Source organism: Lycorma delicatula, chromosome 4, assembly GCF_047948215.1.
Source record: "Lycorma delicatula isolate Av1 chromosome 4, ASM4794821v1, whole genome shotgun sequence".
NCBI lineage: Eukaryota > Metazoa > Arthropoda > Insecta > Hemiptera > Fulgoridae > Lycorma > Lycorma delicatula.
In genome coordinates, this window is record NC_134458.1 from 90,644,132 (window position 1) to 90,662,851 (window position 18,720).

Here is an 18,720-nt window from a genome sequence, read left to right on the forward strand (position 1 = left end):
AAAATATAATTTTACAAATAAACCTAGTATCTATTTTTATTTTGTTGCTTTATTTTAGTATCTTTTAAAAATATATAAAAGAAAGATTAAACTACTATTATTTGAACGGTAAATTGAAATTAGCTGAAAATTAAATTACTTTATAATGCGTCGATAAAATTTCATCGTGATGGTAGGAACATATCATCTCACAAAATTTTCAATAATTGCCGTTTAATTTATTAAAAAAAAAAAAAAAGTTGTATCATTTGTACTGAAATATATAAACGATTTTTAAGCTACTTACAGAAATCTAAATTTAAATAGTTTGAACATTTTAACAGTAGTTTTCCTTTTGATACTACTTTTTAACATATTACAAAAATGTGATTTTTCATATAAAAACACTTTACGTTTTAGGTGGGAGATTCGTTTACTAATTAATTTTGATGAAACAAATTTTAAGATTAATAAAAATGGATATTTTATATTTGTTTCATTATAAGTAATTTAATTCTGTTTTATATATACATATTACGTATTCATAATGTTGAAACGAAGATATTTTTGTATTATTTATCTAACGAACAATTTGCCGATACTAAAATTTAATAATATTTTATGCGGAAGCCACTACTTAGTATTAGTTTTTTTTCTGGTTTTTCTCATGCTTTAGAAAAGTACGTTGTATGAATAAATATACTCTCATCAGTTTGAAAATATGAAAAATAATAATAAATTAGTGTTTTATTCTTGTCAATCGGAAATATTTTGCGTAGTTAAATTTTTAATAAAAAGTAAAATGTATTTAATTACTGCTTTTTTTTTATTGTGTAATTTTAATTAATAGTAGATGCTAATAAGACAGTATATATTTTGATGTCATAACTCTTTCAACAGGTTAAATTTAGTAGTTTTAAATAGTACACGGTTTATTTTTATAAATAAATATTCGGGCGGTGAATAGATCAAAACTTTAATTAGTATCAATGAATGAGTAGATCGGTGTTCTACGTGACCGTGTAGATGTGATTTGTGGACAGTTGTCAGTCGATCATCACTTCGTATCGAAGCGATTTGGCAGGTCGTCTGATGACTCGTTAACCCATTTTAAATGAATCGATACCGTGTGATTAATTTGTTTATAACATTCTTAGGATTTTCCGACCACGCTTTGACCTTACTTGTTTGATCTTATCGTGGTGCCAAATTTTTTAGTAGAGCCTATTGCAGCACGACTGTTTGAAGCTATTTCTATTCTGAACAATCATTTTGATGTTCGCTTTTAATTGAGCCCTGGTATATTTGTTAATTAGTTCATAAATAGGCAACGGTCTTGGTTTGAACGTGACGGTTCGTAATCGAAAAGGAGCAGATTTCCTACGTCCGTTTTATGTATGTATCGTTTATTTAATATTTTCTCGTACCGATTTATGTTAATATGCATTTTTATTATTTACTTGTGTTAAATCTAACTGATATGATGTTAACTAAAAATAAACCTTAAATAGACATAAAACTATAAAATACTGTTGCACAGTTTATATTTCATAAAATTTATGAAACAGTTTTGACAATTTATGGACTATCGTTTCTTTAAATATTTGTTTAAAAAATAAAAGATCCATATTATATTAAATCTAAGTAAACGTTTTTAATATATATATGTTAAAGTTTTTTCTTAATGCAATATTAATCAACAGATAAATTTTTAAATATCCTCTTCTATAAACACAAAGATATTAACGTTTTAAAAATAACAATTTAGTTTATACAGAATTAGCTTCAATTATCTTGAAATAAAAATAATTTTACTCTAATTAAATTTTTAAGTCTTTAATTAAACTTAAATCAAATATTATACTAGAATTTTAATTTTTACTTAATAATATTTTAATCTTCATTTGTATTTAAACTCATTTAAACAAATTAAGAAATATTTTATAAAAATATTTAACTAATATGAAACTTTTTTATTAGTAACATTTTGTTTGAATATTTTTCAGTTATTAATATTTTTAATGTAGAGAATTATAATTGATTGGCCTAATAAATAAAAATAAATATTTGTTTTGAATTAATTAATTTCATTTAAAAAAAAAATAATTTTATCTACAACGTGTTGAATTACAATTTAACACAATTAAAAAAAAAGAAAAGAAATAATGATTTATTAATGAAAACGAATGACTCGGTAATATATAAATATTTTATTTGTTATTTTTTTGATTACTGATGACTAGTTAAAAAATGAATTATTTTTATTTTATAAATAAATAATTTTCAAAAAAATTAAAGACGTGATGAAATCTTGTTAAAATCTTCGTAACACATGTTTAAAGAATTTTTTGTGGTATTTTATGTTAAAAATATAGTTAGGTTCATGAATAATGTTAATCTACATAATTATAAACTAAATGAGTAAATTATGATAAATAAAAATAAAATTCTACGTAATAATGAATTCAGCTATTCATTATTATTATTATTATAATTAATATTTTTTAAATTTGATTAATCTATGTTACAAAGTGGTTATAAAAGTGGTTAGATTTACTACTGTTTTAATAGAGATTTTATTATTCTATCAATTTATTAATAAAATATAATAATAATAATAATATTTTTTTAAAGACGTTTAATGAATAATATTTTATTATTGTTTTTTTTTTTTTTATGTAAACATTTCTACTCTATCATAAAAAAAAATAATTTGAAAAAGTAATATTATTAAGAAATTCTAATTACTACACTAAGATCTATGAAAGAAAATGTTTGGCTCAGGTATCTAATAAATTGTCCTTGAACGATACAGTAATGTCGCCCACTTTTTTAATACAGAAAACATATTGTGTCACAACGTGCGGTAATGTTATGAGTCTTTAAAAAATCTTATACCTATCAAGACTAGGAGTTGTCATAGCGTAATAGGGTGAGTCGATTAAACATTATATTCTACTGTGATATGGAATTCAATTTTCAATTCGGAATTAAATAAGCAATTATAACAATCTTTATTTATTTACGAAATTTTATTCCGGCGTAACTAATTTTTACTTTTTTTTTATATTTTCTTTCGGTTCTTTGTTTATTATTTCCATTATTATATTGAACATTTATTTTATTGGACATCTATTAATGGTTAATTTTCAAAATATACGGAGGCTGATGGTAATTTTACATTGAAACAGTTTTATTTTTATTTATTTGGTTATTAAAAAAAAAAAACAAGGATTATTTATGCACCTTTGGACTAACTCAAACGGCACGGTTAGTTTACTGTGTAACTTATGACCTTAAATCTTAAATCATATAATTTATGTGTTTGTATAAGTCTTTAGTGTAATCATTAATAATTACTAAAGAATAGATTTTAAAAAAATCAAACAATAACAATTTTTTCCAAATTCTTTTCTTATTTATTTTTTGGATTAAATTTGTTTGAATACGTGAATTTTCCATTCATTTTTTTAAAATAAATTAATTAATAATGAAATAATTATATATATATTTTATACGGATAATAATCATACATCTCTATAATCATCAAATTAAGAAAATATATGTATATATATATATTAAACTATACTAATAAAATGAAATAAGCCCTTAATCCGAGGTAAATTGATTCCTTAAAAATAATAATTAATTTTTAAAATAATTTATTTTATATATGATTTAATAGTAGTAGTAGTAGTAGTAGTTTTACATATGATTTAACTTAAATAATATAACTTTAGTTTTTTTTTTTAGGTAAACAGTAAAATACTCTAAATTATTTAAATGTTATACACTTATCTTCTACGTTACAATGTAGTCAATTTATTAAAATAATTTTTCGAAAGTTATTTTATTTTCAAATAATAAAATTTGAATTTTTTTTTAATATAAAAAGATAATACCATAAGGTATTATGGTAATATATAACATAATATAAACATACAAACATAATATATAACATAATTTGTTATATTCACATGTGAATTACGTAATGAAATCGTAAGAATTTTATTTTTAAGAAGCATTATTATGGACACTTATCCAAACAAAAAATAAATTGTTAGATCTCAATAAAAAAAATGTTCGGACATTGTGGTAACTACTGATTTCTTTAATATTTTCCCTACTTAGTTTTAAGATACTTTGTTATTAATTGGATAACATAGTATGTTATAGAATAAAAAGGAGATTTCATCCGGCATTAAATATATAACGTAAATAACACTTAGATTAATTTATTCTTAATTAATTCTCGTAATTATAGTAATCTAATGAAATGTTAAATTAATAAATTGTGTATGAGTTTGAGCTCTCACATGGTGTTGGTGTAGTGATCAGCATTGTGATTTCTTAAACGGTTAATTTAATTTACCGGTTTCGCAGTTTAATTCCTGGAAAATCTTTATTTTCTTGTAGTAACAGAAATAAAATTATGAAATCTAATTACCTGAAAAATTATGTCATTGTTACCTAAAACATTATGTCTAATTACCTGAAAAAAACGTTAAGATGTATTTATAATAATTAAATATTTTATTATATTATCTAATAAACTTAAGTAAAGATTTTTTTTTTAAATTTATTTTATTAACCGTGCAGATACATTTTTCGTAATATAATTAATAAAATAACCTTTCTCAATATTTAAAATTACAAGTTTTTTTAGTTAACAGATTTAAAATAAATCTACATAAAAATAAATTAAAATCTGTAAACTTATTGGAAAGGTTACATTTAATAGAAACCGATAATATTCTTTATTTTAAACTACAAACATAAAACTATAACTGTTGACATGAATAACTTTATTTCTTTTTCACCATCAAGATTCATGAATGTATAATTCTGAAAAAACGTATTAATCAAAAAAATAAAAAAAATAACTAGTATTACCATTTTAAATCCTTAAAAATAAATGTTACATCAGTGTATATCTATTTCCACAGAAATTATCACAACAAACCAATAATAAAGCATACTATAGTTCGTTATTACACCAAGAAATTTGACCTTGATTTTTTTTTATATGTCGTAACTACTTCTTTGTGTAGAAGTAGTAGGGATGAGGGAGGGTGTTTAACTTGCAATATGAATTCGTACATGGTCAATAGCTTTTCATTATGTAGTAGTCATTTAAGTTCTTGTCTTGTTATTTTTCATTCAACAGATTATCTTTTTAATCAAAGAATCTTCCTTTATCAAACGACTTCTATTTGTATTTATAAAATTATACATTAATAGGTATTACACACAATCAATAAATTTCTTTGAGTTAGTTTTTTTTGTGGTAGATGACCGAGATAATACATGGTTAACGGTTGCTTGCAACATAAATGGCTGCATTGTTGCCTTTATTTAATAAAAGAATGGTAGGAAAAATATTTAGAACTATTAAATAAGTCAATGATTTCAAGAACGTGATAAAAAATTTGTAAAACATTGTTAATTTAATGTTAAAATATTTTGTTTTTGTTGTATAATATTTAAAGTAACGATTTCATAACGGTAAAACTATTAGTGATAATAATAGTTCTTTTCAAATTTAATAAATTTATTTATTGTTTGTCGTAAATGCTTATAAAATCTGATTTAATAATAATTAAAAATTATAAATTGACCCAGAATGATAATAAAAAATAAAATTTCAGTTAAATTTTCTCGTTAAAAACTTATTAATTCAGTATTCATTTTTAAAATATTAATTATAAAAATTAAATTAAAATAGAGAACATAAACTCATAAAACAAATTCCAGTAAACTTAAAATATGAAATACAATAATTAAATAAACTAATTTAAAAATGAAATTAAACAATAATCGATTACGAAAATTTATTCTGATGCTGATTGTATAAGTATAACTTTTTGCATGATCCTGCGTCAGAATACAACATAAATTATTATAATAATTTTTATTAAAGAAAAAAAAATATTTCTGTGGTTATTATATAGCCCGATTTACTTGAGGAAAAATCGGATTAAAATCTTACCACAATAGAAATTAATTATTTCATTAACAATTGTTTTAATGTTTATTATCTCGTACTAATGAATTATTAATAAATTTATGTGTTAAGGTGTGGATTGTGGCTTAAAATTAATTAATTAATTACTTGTTTTTATTTGGTTTATGTTTGTTTTTTGTAAGTAATCTTTGGGTACGACCACGACTAGTATTTGATTATTTTGGAATAAAAAAAGAAAAAATGGATGGATGGACAATTCCCATTCTTGCTTAAAAAAAAGAAAAAGAAAATAATAATTTTGTGTGATCGGGCCTCTCTTTAAAATACCGTATGTGTTTTATTAATGTGTTGTAAATTGGTGCATCAGTGTTTGATAATTATGTTATTTTTATACGAATCATTGTAGTTAGGACTGCACTAATGTGAAAAATCTGATAAAAATTTTGTAAAACGGTTTTTATTTTTTTAAGAATTAAAATGAAAAAAAAGGTAATTTATTTTTTCAATAATTTCGTGAAAATTTTATGCAGTGCTAAAAATACAACCGCAGGACTGATAAAAGTATTTTTCTATTAATTCTTATAAATTTAATTAATCTAAAATATTTTTTCTTAAATTTCTTTAAATAAAGATTAAATGAATAAGGTAAATAAGCTCGGAAGGTCAAAAATTATCTTTATATTAGTTGAAAAGGAGGCTGAGTTTTATATTAATGCCAGGATTTTTTTTTATTAAGTAATTTTACCTTTTCCGAATTAACATAATTGGTTTTAAAAAGTTTTTTTTAATAAACACTTTCTGTGGGTGCGTGTTCATGTGGTTACTCACATATGTGTGTTTTAAAATATAAAATTAGGATATTTTAATTAAAATAAATTTTTTTTAATGTACATTTTTCGTAAAATTTTAATGTAATTTATTAAATATTTCTGAATAAGAGAATAAGTTAAAAGTAATTAATTTTTTTCAATAATACTGTAAAAATTATTTACAATTTAAAAAAAATGGCTAATAAACAACAAAATTTATAAAAGTAACTTGCTTGGGAGTTCCCACGAACACGCGTGTACAAGTATTTTCGTTTGTTTAAGAATTTTTTAAACCGATTGATATCATTTAAGTGATATCATTTAAAATCACTTCCAGTATTATTTCTAAAATGGAAATAGGTTTTATGAAATGTTTTAAAGCGAAAAGTCTGTTTAAAATAAATATATGTATATTATTGTCAAAATTGTCTGTAGGTTAAGTAAAATATCTTCATAAAAATATAAATCTAATATAATATTAATATAAAAATATCAAAACTACTGGTCGTACCTACCATGCATATGATCTTATATTTGGCTTAGGCTGATTAATTTTTATGTATATTAATAGTTAATATTTTAAATTAGCATGAATTTGTTTTTTAAAGTCCTTAATGAAAAAAACGTTTTTCCTATTTTTATATGGATTCATTACTTTATGTTCATAACAATAAAAACAATAATGTAATCTGTTATTATATGTATTTTTTTATAATGATATAAGTATATAATACAAAATTCAATAAATCAGGGTTACATTTCGTTATATAAGTGACCGGTTCATTAAGATGTTTTTTCATGCATTTTAGTACGGAAATCATTCAAGCACAATAATTTTTTTATTTATGATAATATCATTATGATTTGGAACAATTTAGGGGGTTGTCAGGCTTATTTATTAAAGCAAAAGCTGGTTATAAATTTGATATCATAAAAACGTTTTATTTATTCTGTATGTTTACATTTTGTTCCAATTTTTTTTGTTTAATTTTTTTTTATTATTTATTTATTTTTATAAAGACGATTAGCAGGAAGTATTTATTTAGGTTATGCACATATATATATATGTGATTCATAATCAACGCCCAGCAAAAACTAGTGAAGATAAATTGATGAAAATTTGTAACACGTTCTTTTTACGGTGTAAGTAGACACTAAGAAAGATTTTTTAAATTCCAAGTTTAAGGGTTAAAGTGGGTTTTTGATTTTTTTTTAAATCCGGCTGTTTTTTTTTTAATTTCTCGGCAACAAATGAAATATCAACTTGATTTGCTGGTGTGCGTAATCTTCATGAGAATATCCAAAAACCAGTTTCTAGATTTTTCGAAATTCTCTTTTGAAAGGGGTGAAGAAAGGTAAAAATATTTAAAACAATTATTGCACATTTTCCCCGTTTCCGTCTACACTAAACGAGATATTCACTTGATTTTGGCTTGAAAATATTCTTCAGATAAATATCTAAAAACTATTTTCGAAAATTTTTGAATTTTATTATTTAAGGAGTAAAAATAATTTTTGTTTACATTTTTGCCGTTCTATGCTTCCCCTACTGAATCAATCTTTATGAGATTTGGTAAAATTGTGATGGTAACTTATGTTTCTAATTCTGATTATGTATTTCGCGAGCGAAGCCTCGACGGGAAATATAAAAATTAATGGGTCCTGTACTGACTAAACTGTTGCTCTGACGAAATTTCAATCCGCTGATAGTTTTTATAAATTGAACAGGCTTTAATTTTTATTTATCATTATCATTCTCACAAGCATGAGTTTATTGAAGACAGGGAGGTCCAGACAACAGAGCTCTAACCAGCTAAACATCCCCTGACCGCGACGGGAAACGCAAGTAAATATATAGCTCGGGTGAAGCCGCGACGGGGATTCTAGTTTATGTTTATTCTAAACATATATATATATGTTTATAATTTGAGCGTATGATGATGTTAAAAGAATTTGTTATATCACGGCTTTTTTATATCTTAAAAGAACCTTGTTATATAAATAATAATGATTCACGCGTTCTACATTGTTAATCGTTAAGTTGTGGTTTTTAATTACTTGCCCGTTATAGCAAACTACTTAATGAGCCAAATTTATTCATTGTAGTGCTCAAAATAATTTTTTTTCTTCAAAATTAGAATATTTATATAGGTGTTCCACAAGTTTCCATACATAGGAAAATAAACAAACATTTCTTTATGAAGGCCATGGTGTATTAGGAAGATGGTGTACTCTAGCTGTGCTAATATGCTTGTAAACATGTGACTATGCTTGTATTGGCGTTTGTGATACTTTCCTTGAGATGATCTAGGTTTTGTATTTTTCCTGATATACCGTGGCCTTCATAAAATTTGTTTAGCTTTCCTATGTTTGGAAACTTATAGGGTTATGTGTTTTTCAGCAATGGAGGACACGTATCGAAATGTGTTTTCAAAACAGTGTTAGTTAAGTAGAGCATATTATATTAACAAAAATGGTTTTCATAAAAAAAATGTTTATTTTTCTATGTTTGGAAAATTATAGCACACTCTAAATAATGGGGTTCAATTAAGTCTTTAGGTCAGGATAATTTGTCGTTATTAATATTTTTTTCAAACATCGTCTAGATAAGAGTTAGTTTTTACGTGAGGTTTTTTGTTTGTAGTTGTATAATATTTTATTCTTATTAAAAAGTATTTATTAATTTTATATGATTGTTCGGTTAAAAGAAAGGAAAAAGAGAAATAGATTCCGTTTAATATTTCTATTATTATTTTTAGTATTTAACCTGATATATTAATATCGAAACCAAAAAAGAATATGAGTATTTTTTATCCCTCTTATAATGTCAATAGCGAAAAGTTGAAGTAAATATACAACGTGTATCATGAGTTATATATTTGGACTCCTCGTAACTATTCTGAGAACAAAACTGGCAGGATGTTGTCTGTAAATAAATGTTTTCTAGTACAGCTAAACTTTGCTACGTCTTTCTAGTTAGATCACAGAAATTAACTCTATCTAAATTATAAGAAATTTATTATTAAATAATTATTAAAACCTTATTTATAATGACATATATTAACCTCGTTTATATTTTATATTAATTTATTTTTATCGTTTATTAAATATTATTAAAATAAGGTCGTTATTTATTTTATTTTTTTCTGTATGCTTTTTTAGGTTACGTCCATTTTAAGAAGGTATTTTGTTTTGTTGTAATTCTCTTAACAACTGTAGGAAATTGAAAAAAAGTTTGTATTTCCATTTTAAATTATACGTAAAAAAATTGCCAAAGTAAAAAGTTAAAACTAATGAATATTTATTTTTTAAAAATATATATATATTTAAATGTAAATATTTGCTTAAAAATCAGTAGAAGACACACTATAGGATAAGTTGTTTTTTATAAACGGAAAACCTAATTGCCAATCATGATTATCTATTTTTAGTGAAGACGAAAATTTTCGTTTCCTTTGCTTAATATATGACTCATCAAATAAATATTTAATAAAAAAAATTAGGAAAGATTTTACTTATTCTGCAAAATTAAAATTATACTGGGCCTATTAAAAAAAAATTAACTTATGTTATCTGAAGTTTTATTCATTACGTTTTAGTATACGTTAATAATAAAAAGTAGTCATTTTATAAATTATACGGTTAATAAGTAAACTGCATTACAGTTCTTCTAGATGGACTGTTATTTTATTTATATTTGTTATTATGAGTCTATGAAATTCTTGTTTTTTTGTTTTGTTTTTTTTTTTGCAAGAATTACAGAATAAAAAAAGAGAAAAAATGGGGGAAAAGGATTGTTTTATTAGAATAATACAGCATAAAATAGTTTTGAAAGTATATACAGTTTCAAAATGTTTAATCTTAAGAACCAATTTTTAAAAACTTATGTAATGAATACATTTTATTTATATTTTTTAAATGAATATCACCAATTTAATCGTGAAAGAAGGCAAATTCTTGAAGGGTTTACATGCAGGAAAGTACGTAGAAGTGCTATGCTAATAATTCATGTTTTAAATATAAATCTTTAGGTTAAATAAAAAAAATCCCATTCAACACGCCGGAAGGCGGAAGTAGATTTCACCGGTGATAAGAAGGGGATAAAAAATATTTCCACCTTAAAGTTAAGAAAAACTTCGAATTTACTCAATACGACAATAGTTGCATGTGAAAAAATTTCACATATTTAGTATACGACAAGCCCCATCTTTTTACAATACCAACAATATTTTGGTCATTCCTTGCCGTAAGGGTTGGTCATATCAAAAATTGTTTCAGACAAAAGTATTAGGTAATGTTTAGTGGACTAACGAACACTTTAAACCGATTCGATACTGCACCTATTAAGGGAGGTAAGATTTTTTTATCTTTGAAACCCCATTTTTTCCACCCTCTGGGCCAATGGTTGGTGATATCAAAAAACTTTACTTAGATAAGTTTTACGCCCTTATCCAAAGAATAGTAGGAACTTTAAATGAATTCGATATTTTATTTAAGAACGTTATAGCGATATTTTGTTTTTTTGAAAAAGCTCCCCATTCCACCCCTATGGTCCGTCCGATTTTGCCTATTAACGAACTCGACCGGGTTTTGGGTCGTTATATTTTATGTACCAATTATCAAAATGTAATTGGCGCCAAATTACGGCAGTTATCGTGTCTACAATAAAGTGAAATATATATATATATATATATATATATATATACATATATATATATAAATAACATTTTGAACTGACGGTGGTTTTGGGGTCTGGGAGATGTGAAACGCGAAGATATGTCGAAATTTTCCGGAAGTCGAACCATGGTACCCATTACAATTGGTAGCTTTCTTTTGAAATCTATCTAAATGTTAGGCTATCGAGTAGGAAAAAGAGTTAGTTTGGAAGGAAACGACTTATAATGAAGAAAAAAGTTAATATTAGTTAACTATAGTATAAATTTCTTAACTTTTATCAACAAAGCACACCTATCCGCCTGGTTTAGTTTCGACTCTACCATTCCTCCATTCTTTTTTTTTCCAGTCGGCATAAACATTACTCGTTCCACATTGATCGTATTTGATGTTACTATTCATCGATACAATAATCGATGTTCTATATTTGTACTAAAAGCACTAAATTTTGGAGAGTTTGATTTCTTATTTATTACTTACTCTCCGACTTCCCTTTTATTTGTAAATTATACAAATAATATTTTATGTAAAATCACGTCGTCCTCTTCTAATTGTAAATTATTTCGTACAAATTCAAAGTTGCAATGTATGTATTTATCTCAGGGAGACGTTTGATTTAAATTCAGAAATATAGAATTTGGCTTACTAATGTGTGAATGAAATAAAAACACGTTTCAGGATTATATTTTTTATCTCTAAGCAAATTATTTTTAAACTAGAAAATCGTTTGCATAGGTGTTACAACGTAGAAGATTATTTTTCACGTGTAAATTAATTGTTAACGTATGATGAAACTTGGTGGTCTGATGGAAATTTGAGGTTGTTTATCTGTTGTAAAGTTTTATTTGGCAACAAACATTGCGGACAAGGTCTAATAGTTGGCAATATCTTTATTCATCTATTGTTTGAAAGGTGCATCAAATTTCCATTAATGTGTATAATTTAGGCCATTTATTTTCTTTTTAATTTCGATTTATTTATCTTGTACTTTTTTTTGTTAAAATATTATCACTTTAAAAAAATCAATGTTATTTTTACAAGAATAAAGCTATTAAATTAAATTCAAAAACGCACAACTTAAAATGATGAATCGGTTACGGAATGTAAAATTCCTCAATATTTAGAATCATATTAATATATACTTTTTTAATTAGCTATTGTAATGTAAACAGATATTAAAATAATATTTAATAATAAGTTAAATTGTTATAGATCTAATGATGAAAAAAATTGCTCGGGAATTTTGTTTGGATAAATTGTCGTAACTTCAATTATGGAGAATTATCTTTGATAATTAGAAAATAATGTTGGCCGCATTTATTTTGTTGGTTATATCAACAACTTGTACACGTTTGTTACCCAAAGAGTTGATACGTTATGCGTTGTTATGCTTATTAAAACATCTTTTTATAATCTGGAGATTTATTTTTAAATAGAGTTTGTGTGTGCGCAAGCACGTGTGTAAGCGTTAAATCTAAGAGTGCGATGTGAACTGCTTGTAATCTCTTGCTCTCAATTTTCGTTCAGAAAATAAACTTGTGAAAAACTGCTTACGTTACACTCACCTGTTCGTAGCGTAGTTGTCCAAGGCGCATGCATAATTTTTCCTTTTTACAGTCTCTATCAGTATTAGGTACTGTTAAGATGTATTTATATGATTTAAAACCGAAGTTTTCTAATATAATAGTGTAAAAAAATCCCTTTGTTTAATTTACAGTTTGTGCTATCCTACAAATCAATATTTGTATGCGGTCACACAAATCGATGGAAAGGCGTATTTTCTTTAACGCTCAGTTTTTTCGTACATCTGCATAGATACACCCACTAATTGAGTAATTGTTTCTAATTCTGAGCCTTTTCAGCCCTTGGCTTGATAACTTACCGAGTAGTTTGTATAAATTAGAATAAATGAGGCCCGGCTTTAGTTGATTGCACCTCAGGGTCAAATTGGCGATTTTCTCCAGCCTTCAAATGAGAAATGAAGTTTTGGAGAAGTCAGTTTGGAGTCAGGGCATGTCAGCCTCCTATCCCAAAACTAATTTTGTTAACTTTTTATAGATAAGTAACAATATAAGTACCGAGAAGGTTTTAATTATAAAGGACCCTACGACCTTACCCAACCCAACCGGATTTGTTGAGCATTCGACAAAAACTCGTGGAATGTCACCGGAAACAAACGGATGAAGGAAAAGACATGGGTAATGAAAAAAGAACAATATGCCCGTAAGGGGATTAAAAGACGAGACAGACAACCCTACCAAAAGAAGTTTTTAAGGTCCTCTCTAGGTAGTGAGCAGTCATTCTGTCATAATCTTCCAGGGAATCAAGATAATTTATGCTTATAATAGATAGATAAAGATAAAGATAATTTATATCAAGATAATTTTATCAAATTATGCATACATGCTAGTAAATTCTCTTTTTTGACCGGCGCCAAAATTTTGGGTAGGTTTTGTTGAAAGTTGATGGCCGAGTTAAAAAATGAGTTTTTTTTAACAACAAACGAAAAATAATGTAAATTATATTAAAATCATATTTTAAACTATGTCGCCATATTGTCATTCGCTACGCGTGTCGTAATTTATATTATGAACAGTTTAACTTTATAAGTAATACAACGTTTAGAGAAAGGACTGAACTTTGTATTAATTATGACTACAGGTATGAAGAGGTACAGAGATGTGAATTATTAATATAAATTTCTTAATTCATCTGGATAATTTCAAAAGTAAATAGCTTTATATTACTTACTTAAAAATATATTTTCAAAGAATTTTAGAACTTACTTTTATACTTCGTGAAAATTATCTAAAAATAATAACAAAATAGAGTAAATATGATTGTTTTTCTAAAATGTGAGGAATTTGTAAAAAGAAAGGAAAAAATGATATATTTTTTTTTTAATTGGAATTCTTTCTTAGTGTAATCAATCTCTTTGATTTAAAAATAAATATAAACACGAATTCTAATTTAAAATGTATTTATTTCCAATTTTTAATTGCATTATTGTTTCTGTTTGTATAAAGGCAAAATAATTTAATAGAGAAAAAGATTTTTGTTTAATTAGAAAACGTAAAATAATGTAATCGCTTTAAAAAAATAATAACTTAAAAAGAATTACTTTAAGGTAAATAGTTCGACTCGCTGGAACAGATACAGAAACACGGTTTATTTTACAAAAGTTATTTTCGTACCCTCTGTGGAATTCTTAACCAGTACTTACACACCGACGTTACTGAGCGCGCAGAATAACCTAGATATTTCTATTAAGTAAAAACGATATATTTATTTTAAAGAAATATTATTTTAACCTTTATTTCTATTTTAACCGTGTTTTTCTTAAAAGAACTAATAAGTTAGAGATAATTATTTATGTTTTAAGTACAAATAATTACAACGGTATTAAAGACAACTTTCAAAAACCGTTTATAAAAAGTAAAAATCTAGAAGTAGGTGCCTGTTCGATTGTTAAACAATCTTAATCATTAGTTGTAAAAGAATTAGTAAAAATAATATAAAAATAAAACATGGAAAAAATAAGAAACAAAAAAATTATCTGTTTTATAAAATAACACAAACTCTTAAAAATAAAAAAAAACATCACTGGGGGTAGTCCAATCGGAAAATAATATAAAATAAAATTTATTCCATTTTCTTTTACCAATCCTGATGAAGGTAAGGTTAAGTTAAAAAGTAGTTTAAACTTTATTTTACACACACACACACACACACGCGCGCGCGCGCGAGTGTATATAATTATTTTAAAAGTAATAAAGGCGCCACTCCACCACCTTCTCTAACGGAGTAGTAGTGTCTTTGTCTTTCATCCGGAAGTTTCTGAGTTCGAATCGTAGTCAGGGTTGACTTTTTTTTATTCATACAATTAGTTTCTTATCAAAAAAAGGAATGTGCTATATGTAATTTGGATATCAACGTGCAGTTGTCGAAGTGAATAAATAAATGATTGACTATTGTTATAGTATTGTTTAACAATCGGCATCGACATTTAGCTATAGTGTTGTTTTTTTTAACCATTTGAACGTTCTGTTTGTTTGTTTTTTTTTTTTAATTTCTCTGTACGTTTACTTGTGTACTCTTTCTTTGTGTATAAATAATTCTGATTTATCAATCAATTTTATCTGATTTTTTCAGTCCTTTTATCTTTTTTATTTTTTTTAATATTTTGTTTCAGTCCTTAAATAAAAAGTTTCAGTAAAAAAGTAAATAATAATTGTGTTTAAACGTTTAAACACAATTAATGCTATTTATTGACAAAATTGTCTAAATTATTTTAAAAATAAATATGGGATTGATTTAATAGATATTCCACATTCTAAATCCAAGATAAATAAATCGTGATGCAAATAGAACCACTTCACCGTTTTTAACAGACCTTTCTATATTGTCGGAACGGGGTCTGGATAATAATCAGTTAAAAATGTTTTGCATTAAGATGTGGATTAATTAAAGAGCAGTTTTAATAAAGTAATCTCCCGTGAGATGTTTTTTTAATGCATTCATATGCATCTAATTCTATTTATGAATTTTAATGTCAGTATTAAAGCCTCAACCTTCTAAAAATAACTAATTTAATGTAATGTAATTTATGGGGAATTTATGTTAACTATATTTTTTTTTTATTTATAAGAACCCTCATATTAAAAATTCCGATCGGGGTTCCATTTGAAACTTTCAGAAGAATGTTTATTTTCTTTAGATTTTAGAATTTCTTCCGCGATTATTCATCCATTATTTATATTCTAGCCGTTATTTTTCCCCCATTTTTACAGTTTAAAACTTTAATTCCGGCTCTACTGGACTTTTAAACCGGGTTTGACCCAGATCTGTTTTTATATTACATATTACTTTTTCTCATATCATCCCTTTATACTTCATTAAAAGATATTCTCTCCGATGTTTATTCTGTATCCAAGAAATTAACTTACCGGTTCCTCTTCGACAACAACATGATCGATGGATGAAGCCGTTACTTGATAAAAATTCATATAAAAATGTTAACACTAAAAGGTACTTAATCTTTTGAAGATACAAAACACCCGTAACGTAGGCTGTTAAATGAAACCGTTATAACTTCTCATAGAGATAACTCTTGGTTCAGATGATAAGTTATTATCAACTGGATTATTTTTTTCAACTTTCCTGTATTTATAGGAGGAAAAGAAATGTATAATTTATACGGTCGGCTGTTCTTCCTAACATAAAACTAACCCACGATGCTAGCAGTACTTGACATAAATAAACGTCACAATCGTTGTTACATAACTTTAATGTTCGTGTGGGAAACTGTCTGTTAAGATAGCTTAGGCCGATGAATGATAGACGGTGAAGTAAGATATGTTGAGTATATTTAACTACGGTAGAGTGAAAAATACGAATTCTTTCAGGTTTTTGCTTATTTTGTTTTTATATTCTGTTTGATCTACCGTGATCTATATATGAGACAGATTTAACACTAATATTTGTAAATTTTAATTGAAAAGCAGTTCCTTTTGAAACGTCTTCATTTAGAAATTTTTTAACCGACCTAATTTTCAACTATATGCTTTTGGATTAATAAATGTTTCTACCCTATAACTTTCTTTATTTCATATTATCGACATTTCGCTCCTACGTAATACTAAATTCCATCAAAGTACTCTTAAAATGTTTATTTGTTATACTATATTCATTTTCATATTACGAAATATCCTATCGATATGCAATCTCTCCCTTTTGTGCTTAACTGCTTTTTACAGATTCCTTATCGTTATTAATAGAATAAAATTGATTTACACCTTCTGTTTTTTATTACTGTTTTGATCAATTAGCATTCATAACTCCGTGTCATTTTTTCTAGTTTTTTTTAAAGTTTTTGTACGTTTTTACACCAATATTTTTCGCAATTTTGCTCAGTGACTTTTTAAAACTTAATCTGTTATACATTTGTTATCTTCCATTTTTATTTCTACAACGTTTACGTTTTATAAATTATAATTTTTAAACGTGTTTGCAATTAAAGTATTCCCTTATGTTTTTTCTTTTCGTGCATTTTTCTACTTTTTCTTATCCTGTATAAGAATAATATATTAAAATAATTTTAACAGTAATATAATTGAGTCGGGTTTAACATAAAAACTATGACTAAAACGGTATTGTATTAGTAGGTCATGTTATTAGAAAAAAAATCATAACGTGTTTATCCGTCTAAAATTTTGTTAATAATACTGCTTGTTTTGCTAAAGAAGACTTTAAGATGTTAGACTTTTTATTGTTTCAGTGATTTTGATGTTTACAATGCAAGCTATCAGCCGGTTTGGCTTTTTATCTAATTTATATAGACCTGTGTATTATCATAAAATGGTAATAGTTTAATGTAATAATTTGTTTCTTAAATATTTTGTATAAAAAGTCACATTACATGATACGGTAAAAAACAGGACGAATCACGGCAGGATTGTGAAGAAGTATATTGAACCTTCGGGACTATAATAATATTCATTTGATGGAGAAGAATGACTGTAGGAAGTTATAATTCGCTGATGAATGACCAGAGGTAGACATATATGGCAAAAGTTTCAGAAGATAGAACTTGACTATAGGTCAGTTTACCGTTTTACAGAAAGTACGTGTTTACAAAAATTTGTTCAGTTATATCTTAATCGAATATTGTAAAACGGTCACTAAATTAACTACTACCTTGTTTTGATGTCTTGTAACATCTTTGTGTCCTTGGTCCTGTTTAATTTAACTTCCATGCGGATTATAAATTTCAGTTACTGTTAGGAAACATTTTAAGATAATTCAGTAGTTATTTTTTCACGTGCTGAAATATGAAAATATTCCACAATAATTATAATTTTAATCGGTATTCGATTAACATCTCAATACTTAAAATATCTACTAGCTGTATCCCTACAGCCGGATAATAATTAAACTCTAGAAATAACTTTTACTTGAAATTTTTAATTTTCTATTCGGAGTCTATCAAACGTTCTCCTACCTTATGTCAATCACTTATATACATCTAAGTTTTTGTGTCGTTGAAAGTTAGATATATAAATTATTCCCTTAAGATAGAATAAAGTAAGCTTTTAGTTACAAAATTTATGTTTTTTGAAGTAAAATAAGATTAAGATATATAGTCAGAGATCACGACCGACACTTAACTGGAATAGTAATATTTTTTCTAATTAAGATGTGTGGGGTGTAGACGTAATCGCTTAATTACAGCTGAAAAACCCCCGTTAAAATAATAAGTAAATGTTTTCTTGTTTAGAAACATAACAGTTATGG

The 18,720-nt window shown here is 25.5% G+C and overlaps 1 protein-coding gene across 50 annotated transcripts in view; it reads left to right on the top strand.

Moving 5' to 3' along the window:
* The window catches only part of bt (projectin protein bent), a 432,362-nt gene that overhangs the window by 2,754 nt on the left and 410,888 nt on the right, over window positions 1-18,720 (top strand). The window contains exon 1 of one of the 50 annotated variants that reach the window (XM_075363583.1): window positions 1,225-1,374. The exons of the other annotated variants lie outside the window; for them this stretch is intronic. The gene's annotated coding sequence lies outside the window, so the exon portion shown is untranslated. Of the gene's footprint in view, window positions 1-1,224; window positions 1,375-18,720 lie in introns of those variants that run through there. 50 annotated transcript variants of the gene reach the window in all.